This window comes from Medicago truncatula, chromosome 7, assembly GCF_003473485.1.
Source record: "Medicago truncatula cultivar Jemalong A17 chromosome 7, MtrunA17r5.0-ANR, whole genome shotgun sequence".
NCBI classification, from domain to species: domain Eukaryota; kingdom Viridiplantae; phylum Streptophyta; class Magnoliopsida; order Fabales; family Fabaceae; genus Medicago; species Medicago truncatula.
This window is the reverse complement of record NC_053048.1, coordinates 19088416-19101348: the sequence shown is the minus strand read 5'-3', so window position 1 is coordinate 19101348 and position 12933 is coordinate 19088416.

Sequence of the window (12933 nt, the reverse complement as noted above, 5' to 3'; positions counted from 1 at the left end):
ATACAACTTCACTTAGTTATATAAACATAGCCACCACATTTCTTACAACAACCGACATAGACAAGTTGAAAACTTTCAAACGATCTTAATCGACAAAGTACTCATGAAATTAAGTCGCCTCCGGATCATCAACGTTAACCCGAACACAACTTAAGTTCATATGAAAATTCCATTTTCACAACCGTTCACTTTCCCACCCGAAATATCACTTTCTACATGATTAAGATGTTTGACCACTCTTGCAAGTATTACCTAAGCCTATATGAACTGTAGGTTCAACTTGCAAGCTTCATTAGTTTACAAAAGTTATTTTTTGACAAAGTTAAATTCCCAAAATTTCCCAAGTTAAGACTGATTTGAAGAAATTCAAGTTTAGTCAAGCAATCATTGTTCCAATAGGTTTTAGGGGATCAATAATAGTTAAACATGTTTAAAGAATCATTTAAGAAAACTCGAATAGGCCCGCAAAGACCCGGAACAAAAGATCAAAGTGACTGAAACTGGACATGTTCGCTTAAGTGACCACCTGGTTCGCTTAAGCGAACATGTTACAGTAGCAACTCACTTTGTTCGCTTTCTGGTCGCTGACTGGTCGCTCACGAGTTCGCTTAAGCGAACGAGTTCTAGTAGCAACCAGAAATCTTGGCTTACTAGCTCGCTCACAGTTCGCTTAGGCGAACTGAACCCATAAAAACTATGAATGTTCGCTTACCAGGTCGCTTAAGCAAACCTTCACAGGTTTGTAGAAAAAGTTATGGGTTTGGACCCCTTTTCACTCAAAATTCCCAAATTTCATCCCTCATTCCCCAAATGTGTTTCCAGAACACGTTTATAGGTCAATATGACTAAAAAGACTCACAAAGACACAATTGAATTTGAAAACACTTGACATTTAGGCTAACTCATCATTTTCACCAAAACACCAACACAATTCAAATTCTCATCATCAATTCATGAATATGCATACCCAAGCAATTATTCATCAATCACAACATCAATTAACATCCATAACATCAATTGAACAAGAATCAAATCTCAAATTAACAACAACTTAACAAAATTCACCAATTGAGCACAATTTTCACAACTTATCATTTTTACATAATTGAACATGTAATTTCACCAACAATCTTACAATTATCATCGATTCATGCATACAAACATAACATCACAAATGGAGCACGAATTTAGCAACAATTTTCCATAAGCAAAATTCGTACAACTTTTGAAAATTTGCAAAATGAAGATGATTATGATAAAGACTAACCCCCTTACCTTAGATAAAGATTAATCCCAACTTAGGCTTCACTTTAGCTCCTAAGCTCACTCCAATCTTGATTCTTCAAGCTCTCCCTCTTCTCTCTAACCCTTGTTCTTCTCTTCTCCCATTTTCTCTCTCTACCTCTCTAGAAAATATCTTGTGAAATGAATGAAGTGATGTTTTCCTAAGACACTCATTAGGTATAACCCTTAATGGGCCTAACCTAGTTTCTAGTGGGCTTAACCCATTTCTATTCAAACCAAAAAGTATTTCTACACTTCAAACGATATTTAACTAATAACGGTAAAATGTCACTAACGGTCACTAAACGGTAAAATCTCAATTTACTCTAGTAACTTAATGAAATAACTATTCTCACTAAACACTAAAAGTAATTCCCACCAAAATTATAATTTTACCCATTCTCACAAAATGACCTAAATACCACTAAGTCTAAAATGACTAAAATACCCTTCTAACACGGAAACCCATGAAAATGCACCCAATTATGAATAATCACATACCAACACATAAACACATAAATAAAGTAATTAAAATAAATCTAGCTAAAAATCGGGCTGTTACAGTACCGGTTTTGAATATCAGAGTTATGTTACTGATTTATCCCCCATCTTTAAATCATATCTTTAGATCGGACCGACCATGAATGCATGAACATCAATTAATGACTCAACAATGCACATCTTTATGTGACTCGATAATTACACATCTTTAGATCACACATCTTTATATAGCACATCTTTGTATAACACATTTCATATCAACAAATCTAATAGCACATCTTTAAATCACACATCTTTAAATAACACATCTTTATATAACACATCTTTAAATTGCATCATCGTCGAATGCACATCATTAAAAAACACTTCAGTTATACATCGTTAATTAACATATCAAATTTTACATCATCAAATAATTCACAAATTATACTTCATCAAATAATTCATCAATTACACTTTGTTAAATAATTCATAAATTAAAAAAAATGTTGAATATCGAGATGGATTTCCAATAGGAACCGTATTCCACTCCTATAACTACTATTATCCCACTACTATTAACCCATATTCAAATTCTCAATAAAATATTAAATATTTATTTCTACATAAGTTCCCTCAGTTCTATCTCTTGTAACTAATATATATATATATATATATATATATATATATTGTCATACCCCAATTTTTTACCTAAGGTCCCACAGACACGCGTCGTTTAACCCTGATCACTCTCTGATTTTTCAGTGAAAATTTTGGCAAAAAGGTATTTTAAAATGCCTCATTTTAGTTCCGAGTCGGGCCCTTTTCTCTCTTTATTTATATTTTTTTTTAATCTCTATTTCTATCTTTTAATTAATCTTAATTTTATTTCCTTTTATTTTAATTACCTCTTTTTAAGATAAGCCCAATTGTTCAAATCTGCATAGTCAACTTTTTTTTATTATTTATTTATTATTAGTTTCATTATTTCCTTTTATTATAAAATCCAAAAAAAGGTGTCCCAATCCAAGACTACAGCTATCACACGCTTGTGCAACAATTCCAGTCCAAATCCAGTTTATGAGCTAACAGATAGGCGCGTCAATTTTTCAGGAAAGAAGAAACAACCACACTTCAATTCACTCCAATCCAAGCCAATTTTTGCTCAATTTCAACAAACCCTAATCCCTAATCCCTTCACTATAAATTGAAACCTACAGAACACACAATGGGGACAGACAATCTTACCAAACAACACAATTTTTCACACACACAAATATTCCAAAAAAACTTGAAAACCAAAACCTAGCCACCGTACAATATTTTGTGCCTGCAATACTTTGACATATCGTTGCTTTCACTATTCATTGTTGTTCCAAACCGTTTGCTCCCGTATTATATCATAAATTCATGAACCCTTATTTTATTTTTTTTCTATTAATTTTCGATTTCAATTTGCGTTAGTATTTCTTTGGAATTCACGCTAGCACACAACCTTGAGAACTTTTTTACATTTTTTTTTGATCAATTCCAATTCCCGTTAGTTTTCATTGCAATGTTATTTCCTTTTCTTTATTTCATATATTGCTGCGTCATCTTGCTTTAAATTCCAATTCTGAATAATACTATGGCAACTGGTGCGTGAGTCCTCGTGAATTGTTGTTGCGTGGCTATTTAGTTTTATTTCATTGAATTTGCTGATTGTTTTACTGCGTCGCATCAATTCATTCAAGTGCTGTGAATATATTACTACGTCTTATTCAATTTCCAATTCTTTCATGTTGCTGTTCCATTATTCTTCTTCTATATATATATATATGATGATTATTGTTTCTGCCATGTATTTAGTTTGTTCTAGGTGATGAATTCGTTGAACCACTTTTCGTTGCCCCGTTGCCGTGACTGCTCTCCAAAGTTTAAAGATTCCATCATAAAGAGAACCGGTGGCCCTTTGCATCTTTTTTCTTAATTTCTTCTTCATGCATGTTTATTTTCCGTCGTTTACTTTATTGCACAGATTTTAGAATGTGTATTTAGGTTTAATGTAAATCTTGTCATTTATTTTCCACAGATTTTAGAATGTATCATAGGCTTTTATGTAATAGTCGTAGGTGCATGTGTGCGTGCGTGCGTGTGTGTAAGCCTCTTATCTGCTTTGTAGTTTAGGTCAAAGGTCCTTGTGGTGGTCCAACACCAACATAAGGTACCTACATTTTACTTCCTTACTCCGTTAGTTTTAATTTAAGTCATTATTTAAAAACAACAAAAACATGCAAATAGTACAAAACTACAAAAACATTTTTCATAATAAACCTTGATCCAAATCAAGAGACCGCATTTTTATTTTCTTTTCTTAATCAAACATCAATCAATTTAATTCTACCTTGAGTTTATTTTCATTTAAATTAAAAAACACATACAAATTTATTTTGCCATTTGACTTTTCCTTTTAAAACCTTTTTCAAAAACTAATAAAAAACACAAAAACAAATCAAACGTCAATTTTTACCCCGAACTACGAGGTTTTGATCCCTCACGGGTACGTAGGCAGAGGACCATGTCCTTCCAAATCAATAAAAAATGTAGATATTTAGGTATTTATTTTTCACTTTAATTCTTCTTTTCAAAATAAGCAAGCAAGTTATAGCACATTAATTAAATAAAAACCAGAGGTTCTCGTAGAGTACTACGGACATAAAGGGTGCTAACACCTTCCCTTTATGTAACTAACCCCCGAACCCTAAATCTTTTCAAATAGGGGTAGTTTGAACTTTTTTCCCCTTTTCTTAATAAAAATTAAATGTTCAGTCGTGAAATAATTAGTGAGTCAAAAGCTAATCAAATAGCCTTGATCTCCGAAAAATGACGCGACAGAAATGGCGACTTCACTGGGGAACCCCTAAGAGGGTTGAGCCTAACTTGGCTTTATTTAATTCTTTGCGCTATAACTTGTTAAAAAAAAAAACAAAAAATAAAGGATGGAAATACGTGTATATATGTGCTCCCTTCTTCTTCCTCTCTTTCTAAACGTGAGTGGTGAGATAAGTCCTACATCCGGGCTTGAGGGAAACATAAGATAGGATGGTGGTATAACCAAAGTGCCTTTCCGAGAGTCAAGTCTCGTGTTTTGGTTCATGTGGTATAACCCCACTCAATGGAGGGATCTTGGAAGTAATGTATGTTGGCATGAGTAGTCGTGTTGGCATTGTATTTTCAAGTGACCGTCGAAGTTGAGGACCTTTAGTTACCATTAACCCATCTTGGCCTTTTAGGACGTAGTGCGATGGCTAATCAAGAGTAGTCTTGAATTAGTTGATACGCGATACTACACCCAAACGAGACTTTCCTACTAATATTATTGGAATGGGAGTAGTCCCGTCACCTGATAAATATTTGAAAGTGGTTAAAGACTTTGGGAACTTGGTAGAACCCGAAATACAGGTACAAATGAAACCATAGTCCTTACCAAATGGCGTTTCTACCCTTAAGCTCCAACATTGTGGAATTAACCTCACCATGCATACATGCATTCATTCATAAAAACTTTTTTCACTAATATCGAAGGACTTAGAGGAGTTCTTGTAAACATCAAAGATATGGACCTTGTAAGAAGGAACACCAAGATATACAACTTCAAAAATCTTAACTAAAGCTTTAGCTTTCGTTAAGAACTTTCTCCTGTTTCCATTCTTACTTTTGAAAAGGGAACCAATTGCAACATCTTCACCATTTTCAAATAAAACAATGTTCCTTATCAAGTTTATAATTACTTTGACAAGTCCTTCGATAAAATAAAAATTGTCTATTTTTGCATAAACATCATGCATCATTTTGCATTCATAGTTTCAATCTTGAGTCTCACAAGTCGTTGTTTCTTTCCAAAGGGTCAATCCATCACAAAAGTGTCCCGACTATCATCGTCCAAAGCCAACTCGCAGCTACAACACTCGTGCAAACAAAATGAAATAACATATCAGTTTGAACAAGAGATCCACGAGCATTCGTGAAGAGGTAACAATACTCCGGCCAAGTTAAAGAGACTGAGTACTTTGGTAGCTTCACTGGTAGCTTCGCAAAAATCAGCTGCAGTCCCAACAAGGGCCCGAACGCCAACATCAACAGCAGCCTTAACAACAGGCTCCAAGGATGCAGTTTGACCCAATCCCAATGACATATGCGGAGCTACTTCCCATCTTGCTCGAGAAGAACCTTGTCAAGACTAGAAAGCCTCCTCCGGTGCCTAACGAGTTGCCAGTATGGTATCAAGCTGACCTCTCCTGTGCCTTCCATCAAGGAGCTCCCGGCCATGACATCGAGCACTGTTTCTCTTTGAAGATTGAAGTCCAGAAGCTGATTGAAGCTAACAGGTTGCTTTTCAAAGATTGAATTCAGACGCGCAAAATGGAATGGTTAGCCGTAATTGGGTCGTTGTTGACGTTCCTTCCGCTACTTTTTGTTCAAATAATGTTTGTTTGTTGCTTTTCGCTTTTAAAAAAAAAACATCCTTTCGTCCCGCCCGAGATGAAAGTGAACTGGTGTAGGGCTTTTTGCTTTAAGAATTGTCATCATTAATAAAAAGGTCGTTTTGACCCCGACTTTGTTTTCATTTTGTGCTTCTTCTTGGAAAATGGTAATACAAAAAAAACCAAAAAAAATCTTCTTTAATCATTCTCAAATATCTGCATAATCATAACTTGTACTTACTAATGGAAATCAATAATCAAATCATGCATTAATAAACCCGTTGAACACATTAACCATGTACTCTCTTCCAACTTTGAGTTTCTTGTATCCGAAGCAGAAGAGGAAAGTGAAGAGGCACCCGATGAGATCTCTCACATACCGGGGCATCATAGCTGTCAAAGCTACAAACAAAAATCATGAAGATAGTCCAGAAGATGGCAATCGCTTACAAAGACTGGCTCGAGATGCTATCATTCGCTTTTCTCGGATATCATGCTTCAGAGCACATTTCAACAGGGGCAACCCCCAACATCCCGCTGTATATGACATGGAGGTCGTGCTTCTCGTGGAGGTCGAAGTCCCGACAGTAGGAGTTCTACCGAAGTCCAAGCTTTATTAAACTTAAAATGCATGACGACCTTGTACAACCTTGTCAAAAGAGGTTGAAACAAACTTCCAACAAGAAGGTTCGTCCCCGTGAAATTCAAGGAAGAGACTTTGTGCTAAAAAGATATTATCTTTCCAATCACTCTAGGGGCAAGTGGACGCCTAACTATGAAGGCCCAATGTGCGATGACTCTCGTGACTACAAATGGTGACAAACTCATGTCGGTGCAGTCAAGAAATACTCTGTCAAACATCAAAGCTCGCTAAGTTGAAAACCTGAAAGGGCGGCTTAGGCAAAAATGAGCGTCTCGCTGGACTGAAAACCCGAAAGGGCGGTCCAGGCAAAAATTAGAGACATGAACAAAAATGATTATCCTGATAGATTGAAAACCCGAAAGGGCGATCTATGCAAAAGTTAAGGATCAAAAGACAAAGTAACTGCATCCGGTCAGGCACAATCCACCTGGGGAATCCAGCTATCAAAAGACCTCCGATCCGAAGCATTTGCAGATCAAAGACTCGGAACAGGGGCATTCAAAGTTGTTAGGGAGAATAACGGTTATTTGTGTTCAATGTACCCTTCCCATTACATTTACCATTTTTCCAAAATTCCGTGGATCCATGCCCTTGGCAGGTCACCACTCAATTCATCAAATTTGAGCCTGTGCCCATTTATTTGGAACTCTCATTTATTCTATTTGCATAGTTTCTTCTATTTTTGATGGCATTACTTAAAGCAAAAATTTTCAAAATAAAAAATAAAATACAAAACTTGTTTTACATATTTTAAAAAAAAAATATGAACAACAAACACACTCTCTTTGAACTCGTGAGTAGGTGAAGTGTACATCTACTTCCGTCTCGAGAGCACTTACATTCTGAAAGAGAAACATGGCTAAGCAGTATGGAGAGGATCTCTACTTCGAGCAAGATGCTGTCACAGTCGAAAAATACAAAAAAAAATACAAAAGAAAATCAAAGCTCGCTAAGTTGAAAACCTGAAAAGGTGACTTAGGCAATAAAGAGCGTCCCGGTGGACTGAAAACCCGAAAGGGCGGTCCAGGCAAAAATTAGGGGCAGAAAAAAGAATATATTCCCGGTGGACTGAAAACCCGAAAGGGCGGTCCAGACAAAAGTTAGGGATTTTCAAAAAAAATAAAACAAAAGAACATGACTGCTGAAGCATACCAATGGAATGACACTCTGTGCCGGTTTACAAATGGCGACTTCTTCCAAACTTTTATCAACAATGGGCTTTACCCCCAATAGGCATCAGTTGCTACCCTGTGCCGGATCTTACACTATCAATGGATTGATTTGTTCACAATAGTATCATTTCCAAGAAAGTTTGCCGAGTGTTTGTACTGCGGTGTCAGTCCGCCTCCCATCTTACCAGTCTTGTCTCGGTTCATCGAGTCACATGTCCATACAATCATACAGTCATACATTCACACATCCATGCATTCATACAATCATGCATGCATCAATATTTTCACATATTCATACGTTCATGCGTACACAACATATGCACAACATCAATTCACACATAATTACATCAGTAATCCAAAGTTTTATTTGGCAGTGTTTTTCCAGTTCAGCCCTCGTATCATCGTTATGTCAAGTGGCAAATTCTAACAAATGAGCATCTTGTTTCGTTTTCTTTATCAAAAGTGTCATCCCCAACATAGTTGTTCCAGAGATGTCACCAATCAAACATTTCAAGTGGCAATTCCCAACCAACGGACAACTTGCATCTCCCTTTTACCTCATTTCAAGCGGCAAGTCCACCAACGGACGATTGAGTTTACTTTTTATCCTGTTTCAAGTGCTAAGTCCACCAACGGACGCTTGAGTTTAGCTTTTTATCTTGTTTCAAGTGGCAAGTCCCAACCAACGGACAACTTGCATCTCCTTTTTACCTTATTTCAAGCGGCAAGTCCACCAACGGACGCTTGAGTTTACTTTTTATACTGTTTCAAGTGCTGAGTCCACCAACGGACGCTTGCATTTATCTTTTTATCCTGTTTCAAGTGCTGAGTCCACCAATGGACGCTTGAGTTTAGCTTTTTATCGTGTTTCAAGTACCAAGTCCACCAACGGACGCTTGAGTTTACTTTTTATCTTGTTTCAAGTCACCAAGTCCACCAACGGACGCTTGAGTTTACTTTTTATCCTGTTTCAAGTGCTGAGTCCACCAACGGACGCTTGAGTTTAGCTTTTTATTTTGTCTCAAGTCACCAAGTCCACCAACGGACACTTGCGTTTACTTTTTATCTTGTTTCAAGTCTCGCAAAAGCCCGGTGGATTCCGGCAAACCTTTCATCAAAAGCCGAGTGGATTCTCGCAAAAGCTCGGTGGATTCCGGCAAACCTTTTATCAAGCCAAGTGGATTCTCGCAAATGTTTACCAAGCCGAGTGGACTCTCGCAGACCTTTTTATCAAGTCGAAAGGTGTCACTAAAAAAATCTTTTCTCCATTAAATTGTCGTTCCAAACCAAGACGACGGTGGACAATCATTTTCCCCAGTGAAACTACATTCCCCTAGCAGAGTCGGATCCCTTTTCTTCAACGAATTTGGATATCCCGTTGTCAGTTCTCATTCCAGTCAAGTAATCTTTGTCGTCCTGCATTCATAATCACATCATGAGCATTCATAACATCTTAGGTCAAAATTGGTGCACTTTTTGTATTTAAGTCTCTTCGGCCCATCGAATCAAAGATTTCATCTTCAAATCTCTGGACGAAGAAACTTAAATAGGGACATCTGTCATACCCCAATTTTTTACCTAAGGTCCCACTGACACGCGTCGTTTAACCCTGATCACTCTCTGATTTTTCAGTGAAAATTTCGGCAAAAAGGTATTTTAAAATGCCTCATTTTAGTTCCGAGTCGGGCCCTTTTCTCTCTTTATTTATATTTTTTTTAATCTCTATTTCTATCTTTTAATTAATCTTAATTTTATTTCCTTTTATTTTAATTACCTCTTTTTAAGATAAGCTCAATTGTCCAAATCTGCATAGTCAACTTTTTTTTATTATTTATTTATTATTAGTTTCATTATTTCCTTTTATTATAAAATCCAAAAAAAGGTGTCCCAATCCAAGACTACAGCTATCACACGCTTGTGCAACAATTCCAGTCCAAATCCAGTTTATGAGCTAACAGATAGGCGCGTCAATTTTTCAGGAAAGAAGAAACAACCACACTTCAATTCACTCCAATCCAAGCCAATTTTTGCTCAATTTCAACAAACCCTAATCCCTAATCCCTTCACTATAAATTGAAACCTACAGAACACACAATGGGGACAGACAATCTTACCAAACAACACAATTTTTCACACACACAAATATTCCAAAAAAAACTTGAAAACCAAAACCTAGCCACCGTACAATATTTTGTGCCTGCAATACTTTGACATATCGTTGCTTTCACGATTCATTGTTGTTCCAAACCGTTTGCTCCCGTATTATATCATAAATTCATGAACCCTTATTTTATTTTTTTTCTATTAATTTTCGATTTCAATTTGCGTTAGTATTTCTTTGGAATTCACGCTAGCACACAACCTTGAGAACTTTTTTACATTTTTTTTTGATCAATTCCAACTCCCGTTAGTTTTCATTGCAATGTTATTTCCTTTTCTTTATTTCATATATTGCTGCGTCATCTTGCTTTAAATTCCAATTCTGAATAATACTATGGCAACTGGTGCGTGAGTCCTCGTGAATTGTTGTTGCGTGGCTATTTAGTTTTATTTCATTGAATTTGCTGATTGTTTTACTGCGTCGCATCAATTCATTCAAGTGCTGTGAATATATTACTACGTCTTATTCAATTTCCAATTCTTTCATGTTGCTGTTCCATTATTCTTCTTCTATATATATATATATGATGATTATTGTTTCTGCCATGTATTTAGTTTGTTCTAGGTGATGAATTCGTTGAACCACTTTTCGTTGCCCCGTTGCCGTGACTGCTCTCCAAAGTTTAAAGATTCCATCATAAAGAGAACCGGTGACCCTTTGCATCTTTTTTCTTAATTTCTTCTTCATGCATGTTTATTTTCCGTCGTTTACTTTATTGCACAGATTTTAGAATGTGTATTTAAGTTTAATGTAAATCTTGTCATTTATTTTCCGCAGATTTTAGAATGTATCATAGGCTTTTATGTAATAGTCGTAGGTGCATGTGTGCGTGCGTGCGTGTGTGTAAGCCTCTTATCTGCTTTGTAGTTTAGGTCAAAGGTCCTTATGGTGGTCCAACACCAACATAAGGTACCTACATTTTACTTCCTTACTCCGTTAGTTTTAATTTAAGTCATTATTTAAAAACAACAAAAACATGCAAATAGTACAAAATTACAAAAACATTTTTCATAATAAACCTTGATCCAAATCAAGTGACCGCATTTTTATTTTCTTTTCTTAATCAAACATCAATCAATTTAATTCTACCTTGAGTTTATTTTCATTTAAATTAAAAAACACATACAAATTTATTTTGCCATTTGACTTTTCCTTTTAAAACCTTTTTCAAAAACTAATAAAAAACACAAAAACAAATCAAACGTCAATTTTTACCCCGAACTACGAGGTTTTGATCCCTCACGGGTACGTAGCAGAGGACCATGTCCTTCCAAATCAATAAAAAATGTAGATATTTAGGTATTTATTTTTCACTTTAATTCTTCTTTTCAAAATAAGCAAGCAAGTTATAGCACATTAATTAAATAAAAACCAGAGGTTCTCGTAGAGTACTACGGACATAAAGGGTGCTAACACCTTCCCTTTATGTAACTAACCCCCGAACCCTAAATCTTTTCAAATAGGGGTAGTTTGAACTTTTTTCCCCTTTTCTTAATAAAAATTAAATGTTCAGTCGTGAAATAATTAGTGAGTCAAAAGCTAATCAAATAGCCTTGATCTCCGAAAAATGACGCGACATATATATATATATATATATATATATATATATATATATGTATATATATATATATATTTTTTCATAATACCCCTTTAATAAGTCATACAAAAACGAATTTTTTTTTTCTTCAAAAATTTTGATATTTGTATGGCCTATTATGGGGTATTCTAAAAAAAAAAAAATTTATAGGAGATAAACCAAAAAAATATTTTACAGAAGGTAAACCTGAAAATGATAAAGCACCATTAACACTATATACTGTCCACCTAAATTCTTGCATTATATATTAGTACTAACTAACTTCATGACATGATCAATTTCTAGTTGAGCCAAATCTAAAATATATAGGAAAGTTCAAATTCATATGAGCTTAATTCCAATTTATACCAAAATATATGTATTTCCAAAATCCAAATTGACGAAACATAGACTCGACTATTAATCATTCCCTTTACTAGGCACAAAAGAAGGTTGACATTTACTCACTAATGAATACCAGTTGAGAGAATCACCTAAGGGACTACCCCCATACTTAACAGAGAGAGTAACAAGATTCAAGAAACTAAACCATTCTCCATACAACAAACTTTATTTAACCAACCCACTCACAAATTTACGTTGACCAACCTATAAAAAGAAGGAACCAAATTCAACCCAAATCATATGCATCATTTCTTTATGCATTAAAATAAAATCTTGTCTCAATCGATCACCGGTTTACATCGATTTTATTTTATTTTTTATATATAAATTGATTTTCCAAATTTCAATCCAAAGCCGTCAAAGACCTATACCAAGTAGCAACGAATGGTAAATTCTTAGGACCTTAATCAACAAGTCCCAAATAAAAATACTAAGTAAATAGCTGCACAGTTAAATCAACAAGTCCCAATCTTTTTAGATTATTTAGATTACTATATGTTCTCTAGGTTTGTCTAATCTTTCCAAATTACTATTTGTACCTCTAGATGTTGTTACTATTCTTTCTGTAACTACACCACCTTGCGATTCACATCTCCGGCTGATTAGATCATTAAGCTCCCTTTGGAAACAAAAGCGCAAAAGATGAGTGATAGACCTTTCCATGGCTACTCAGGACAACTCTTAACACTTCCCTTATATGAATCTGTGGATATCCAAAATCCATTAACTATGCTTGGATGTCAAATATT